The sequence below is a fragment of the Gossypium hirsutum genome, chromosome A05, assembly GCF_007990345.1.
Source record: "Gossypium hirsutum isolate 1008001.06 chromosome A05, Gossypium_hirsutum_v2.1, whole genome shotgun sequence".
NCBI lineage: Eukaryota > Viridiplantae > Streptophyta > Magnoliopsida > Malvales > Malvaceae > Gossypium > Gossypium hirsutum.
In genome coordinates, this window is record NC_053428.1 from 99,111,820 (window position 1) to 99,118,523 (window position 6,704).

The 6,704-nt window shown below is 34.5% G+C and overlaps 1 non-coding gene across 1 annotated transcript; it reads left to right on the forward strand.

The window, feature by feature from the left end:
• The first annotated feature begins 2,522 nt into the window (after positions 1-2,522).
• On the forward strand, positions 2,523-2,628 carry LOC121229839 (small nucleolar RNA R71). Its single transcript, XR_005927794.1, has one exon. It is a non-coding gene; the product is annotated as a small nucleolar RNA R71 (small nucleolar RNA).
• Positions 2,629-6,704: the final 4,076 nt, after the last annotated feature.

Sequence of the window (6,704 nt, forward strand, 5' to 3'; positions counted from 1 at the left end):
ATGTAGTCGTGCTCGGTACTATCACACGCCCGTGTGTCTTGGGCGTGTGTGGCACACGGCCATGTCACACGGCCGTGCCTAGCGTTGTTCGCTTCTTCTACGCCCGTGTGTTATGGTACCATGCCCGTGTATTGTTGTACACGGCTGAATGGCACGAGCGTATTGCACGCCCGTGTCAAAGAAACAGAATCGAACCTTGTCCCTGGCACGCCCGTGGTTTTCTATCCTATGCCTGTGTTATTTCTATCAAGTTCACCCACGGCCGTGGGGATTTATCGCACCCCGTGTTTTAGAGAAATCATGTCCTGCTTCAACACGGCCGTCTCGCATGATCGTGTTTCTTCCCATGTTTGGCTACGGCTTCAGGCACGCCCGTGTGCCTGGCCATGTGTACTGAAAAACTTTACAATTCAAAGATAAAGTTAATGATTTGAAGTGTTAGAAATTAATTAAAAATAAAGAAATTAAAATATGTTAGTGCTCAGGTTGCCTCCCGAGAAGCGCTTATTTATAGTATAAGCTCGACTTACCTCTCCGTTGATTTATCATGGTGGGTTGAGGAGTTCATACTCCTCGTTCCTGCTATCAATCTTAAAACAAGGTTTTAATCGGGTGTTGTTTACCTTAAAAGTGCCGAACTTAGGATGACTCACCTCCACCGTACCGAATGGAAAAATACTGAGTACCGTAAGAGGGATTTCCTCATTCGGTGTGGTAGTGACAATGTGAGGATCAACGGCATCTAGTAAGACTTTATCGCCTACCTTAAGTTGATTAGGAGAGGTATCGGGCTTGTTTTGGCGTAGTTTCGGTTTATCATATGTTCTCGATTTGTGTTCTCGCCATTCGTCTAGCTCCTCTATCCGTAGCCTTCGTTCTTCATGGATGTCTTTGTTCTTTTCATGATAGTAGCGCACTGTCTTTGTTGTCTTGGTTTGAGAAGGTTCTTGCAAGGACGATTGAATATTAGTTTTATCATCGATAGGTTTTATAGCATTATCCTGAGTCTTAGGGGTTTTGACTGAGTCGCGTGCTTGGAGTGTTACTGCGTCGTCACCTGTACGAAGTGTTAGCTCCCCTGTGCCTACATTAATAATGGTTCTGACAGTTGCTAAAAAGGGTCGTCCTAAAATTAAAGGTACCTCGTTATCCTCATCCATATCTAAGATGACAAAGTCTACTGGGTAAATAAATTTATCAATTTTAACGAGAACATCTTCAATAATACCCTTAGGAAATCGAACTGTTTTGTCAGCCAATTGTATGCTCATCCTAGTCTGTTTGGGTTTACCGAGACCTAGTCGTTTAAACATTTTATACGGCATAACATTTATACTTGCCCCTAGATCAGCTAAAGCATTATTCACAGATAAACTACCAATTAAGCAAGGAATTGTAAAACTCCCTGAATCTTTTAATTTGTTAGGTAGCTCATTCTTTAGAATTGCTGAGCAGAATGTATTGAGTTCCACATGCGATGTAGCGTCTAATTTCCTTTTATTAGCCAGAAGTTCCTTTAAGAATTTTGCTGAGTTGGGCATCTGCGAAAGAACTTCAATAAATGGTAAGTTAATATGTAGTTTCTTTAAGAGTTTGACAAACTTACCGAATTGTTCTTCTGTTCTGTCTTTCATCATCGCTTTAGGATATGGCACACGAGGTTCATAATCCGTACTTACCTATTTAGGATCATCATCGTTTACCTCTTCTCGACCTTTGTTCATCGCGTTGTCTTGCTGTAATTCTGGCTCAGGTGCAATGAATCTTTCTTATCTTGGGCACTAATTGCATTAAGCTGTTCCCTTGGATTAGGTTTCGTATTACTTGGTAAGCTACCTTGTGGTCGCTCAGAGATTAGTTTAGATAGCTAGCCTATCTGAGTTTCGAGTCCTTGGATCAATGCTTGTTGATTCTTAAGTGCTGTATCGGTATTTTGGAAACGGGTTTCTAACACCGAGATGAATTTAGAAAGCATCTCTTCAAGGTTTGGTTTTTTCTCCTATTGATAAGGTGGCTATTGAAAACCTTGAGGATTTTGTGGCTTTGGATTTCCTTGACCTCCCCAGGAAAAGTTTGGGTGGTTCCTCCAACCTGCATTATAGGTATTACTGTATGGGTTATTTTGAGATCGAAAGTTATTGTTACCCATATAGTTGACTTGTTCTTCTTCAGTTGTAGGATTGAAGGATTGGTATTCTGTATGCACACCTCCTTCGCTTGAGTCACACCTCATTATTGGATATACCTGCGTAGAACCAAGAAAACTATCAATCTTTTTATTGAGAAGTTCTACTTGGTTAGAGAGCATGGTGACCGAATCGATGTTATAAACGCCGGCTGGTTTCGTCGGCTTTGTACTCATAACTTGCCACTTATAGTTATTCAGTGACATCTCCTTTATAAATTCATAGGCATCTTCCGGTGTTTTATTGTTGATGGTTCTGCCAGCAGCTGTGTTAATCATTTGTCTTGTCGAGGGATTCACACCATTGTAGAATGTTTGAACTTGCAGCAATAGAGGTAACCCATGGTGAGGGCACCTTCTCAATAAATCCTTGTATCTCTCCCATGCATCGTAAGTGTTTCTAAGTCCATCTGTACAAAAGAAGAGATATCATTGCGTAATTTAGCCGTTTTAGCCGGCGAAAAATATTTTTGTAAAAATTTCTCAGTCATTTGCTCCCAAGTAGTGATAGACCCTCGTGGTAACGAGTTTAACCACTGTTTAGTTTTGTTTCTCAGTGAGAAGGGAAATAGCCGAAGATGGATGGCATCATCAGAAACGCCATTGATTTTGAATGTATCGCAAAATTCCAGGAAATTTGCTAAGTGAGTGTTGGGATCTTCATCCTGCAAACCATCAATCTGAACAAACTGCTGTATCATCTGAATAGTGTTAGGTTTTAATTCAAAATTATTCGCAGCAATAGCAGGTCTAACTATACTTGATTCAGTTCCTGTTAAAGAGGGTTTAGCATAGTCATACATAGTATGTGGAGCAGGATTTTGATTAGCTGCAATTGCAGGAGGCAGCTGATTGTCTTGATTTTCAGCCATCTCGTTGGTTGGAGGTTGAGTATTGTCTTCTTGTTCGTTTTTTGTGTATCGTAAACTACGCCTTATTTCTCTTTGATTTCTACGAACTGTTCGATCGATTTCTTCGTCAAAAAGTAAGGCTCCTGATGGGTTTCTTCTAGTCATAAACTCTAAAAACCTGTCAAGAGAAAGAAAAAGTAAATTAATAAATAATAATAAAAAAATTAAATTAAATTGGAAGAAAAATAGATGGCTAAAGTAATAAAAATTTAGTGTTCCTAATATTTCAGGTCCCTGGCAACGGCGCCAAAAACTTGATTGCAGTAATTCGTAACAAGTAATTAATTTTTATAATGAAGATCAAACCTAGACTAACTATTATTATGACGAAAAGACAAGCGCACCTATCAAACAATAGTATAGTAATGGCAAGACTGGGATGTCGTACCCAAGGGAACCAAAAGTACTACTAATAACTATCTTTTTATTATCTAGCCTAAGAATAAAAAGGGTTTGTTTATTAAACTAATTATCTAAACTAATTAACTAATTTAATCAAAGCAAAGAGAAAGTTTGGAAAAATACTTGAAGAAAAGAAATTGATAAAGACGACACCCAAGGAGGAATCCACCTAGATTTCACTTATTACCTGACTCTGAACCGGACGGTTTATTCACTTGACTTGATCCGTGAGACTCCCTAACCTATGTTATTATCCTTGTTCAAGACTAATAATGTCTAACCCCTAGATTGGATAATCGAGACTTTTCTCTAATTAACACTCTAGGGTTGCATTAGCTCGATCTATGGACTCCCATATTAGGTTTCACCCTAATCCGGTAAAATCTTGTAACCCTATTTCTAGGCACCCGATCAACTCCACTTAATTATGCCAAATCTACTCTTAGGCAGGGTCTATTCATCCTCTGCATAAGCACATCAAATCATGAATTAATTCTCGAAATATTAACTCAAGCATTAAGAATACATAATTAAGAACAAATCAAGTATTTATCATAGAGTTCAGATAATAATAACAAGATCTATCATAGGTATCTAAGGGGTTTAGTTCATAATAAAATAAGAGTACATCTCAAAAGTATAAAAATAGCAAAACATAAAGAAAACTCTAAAACCCCTGAAGGAATTCTGAGAGAGATATTCAGTCTTGGAGTAACTTTAGCTTTTGAGATGGATCGTTTGGCTTCCTTCAAGTAATTCCTGGCGTGTGGTTCTGTGTTCCAGAAAAGTTCTAGAGAGAGAGCCCCTTTCTAGGTCATACTTAGGGTGTTTATATAGGCTTTTGATTGGTTTTCTTGCCCCCTAAGTATCATTTTTCCTTGTAAAATACAACTCATTGAAAAAGGGACACGCCCATGTGACATGGTTGCTAGGCCGTGTGAGTCGTGTAAACCGTGGTCGACACCCTCGAAAGGCACGGGCGTGTGAGCGGCCTGTGTGGCAAGGCTTAGGCCGTGTGGTCTTCTCGATTTGGTCCGTTTTATCCCTTTTTAGCTCGTTTTTTGCTCCTTTTGACCCTTGGTGCTCTTCTGAGTACAAAACATGAAATAACCGGATTAAGAGCACCAAAATCCACAAATCTAATAGTAAACATCCATAAATATGCTAAATATTTGGGGTAAAAACATGTATAATTTGGCGTTTATCAAGTATGATGATTCATTCATGGAAAATTAAATAAAGAAAATGACTAAATTGGAAAGAGAAATAATAAAAGATGATAAATGATTAAATAATGAAAATATCATCATATTTTATCATCTTTCCCAAATTAAAAACATGGAAACCCTAGCCATGAGAACTTGAGTTCTAGCAAACTTATTTGGCTCAAATAAGTATGTATTATTGTCTCGTTTTTAATGAATATAGTTGAATTATGAAGTTTTATGGTAGAAAATTAAAGGTTTTTGATAGGTAAACAACTTTTGTAAAGTGAATTTTGATGAAATTGTGATTTAGGGACTAAATTGTAAAGATAGAAAATTTATGGAAAAATTTTGAATTTTGTGAAATAAATGGGCTACTAATATTAATTGTAAAAATTGGCTAGGCTTGGAATAAGGATTAAATTGCATGAATTTCATTTTTCGAGCCTAGGGACGAAATCATAATTAATTAAAAGTATAGGGGTAAAATGGTAATTTTTCGAAAGATGTTAATTGGATTGGATTGGATTGGATTGAATATGAATTGTATTAAATTGTTGTTAAATTCATTCGTGTAGATCTGGATAGATCAAATACGAAGTTAGATTGTGGAAAAGAGAAAGTAACGAATTAGTAGCTTTTGTGTACACGAACATTGTCGAGGTAAGTTCGTGTAACTAAATTGTATATTTATATGTTTGAATTTAATTTTATGTATGTGATTGTATTATTTCCATGTATATGAAATTAATCACATATCTGACGATGACTGACAAGTATTAAGTCTAGTTTGAATAAATGAAATTCAATGGATACAGGGTTCCCGAATTGGTTGTGGTCCTGCATGTGTTGCGGACACACCACATGTAATGACCCAAAGTTCATTAGCATCAGAAAAGTACACGGGCTTCCGTCTTAGTAAACCGAGTTCAAAAATAATTATTAGGAATATTTGTAAGTCTAGTAGTGTTTTTAATTAAGTTTTAATTAGGTGAATTTAGCTTAATTAAGAGAAAATAGGAAGAAGGACTATATGTAATAAATAATAAAAGTTGAATTATTAATTAAAAGAAAATATAAAAAACCAAAATGGCAAATATGCCATTAAGTAATAGTTGAGGCGGCAAAACAATGAGAAAAATCTAAAGATTTTTAATGTTTAAGTTATTATTAATTAATATTAGAATATAATAGTATAAATTATTATTTAATTGATATTATCTTATTAAATTAATGAAATATATATAAATTAAAGCCAAATGTATGGTAATAAAATATACATTTGTAATAAAAATAAACATACAATTGTAATTCATGGATTTAAATTACTTATTATTTAAGTAAATAGATATTTATTATTTATTATTTATTATTAAGTAAAGATATTTATTAATTAAATAATTATATTATAAGATTTTTATGTGATAAATAAATTAAAACATGATAAATGTATGATGATGATATAGTACATGTGTAAATATAAGTAATATTACACTTGTAATAAATATATTGATTATTAAATAGATATTAATTAAGATATTATATTATTATTTAACAAATAAAGCATAAAATAAAATAAAATAAAACAAAGAAGGAAACCAAAATAGAATAGGCTATTCAAAAGTACCAGGGGAAAAAGAAGAAAAGAAAGAAAAACAAAAAACTAGGGTTTGGAAGCTTTAAGCTTTAATTGGTAAGTCAATTAAGTCATTTTTTATTTAAATTTGATGTTTTAGAACCTTTAGAACAATTGGAAGTTTTTAGGTTTTTGAACATAGTTCATGTTGAACAAAATAATGAATTTGGGGTTTAATTGAATGAATTTTAAGTTAGAATTGATTAAAGGATTAAATTGTAAACTAGGCTATAAGTTTTGGAGATTGAGGGATCAAATTGAAAGAAGTTTTAAATTAGGGTTTTATTATGAACACTTGATAGTTAAGTTGAATTTGAATAAGAATGAAGTATGAATTAAGTTAGTAAAGTGAATGAGTTAGTTAG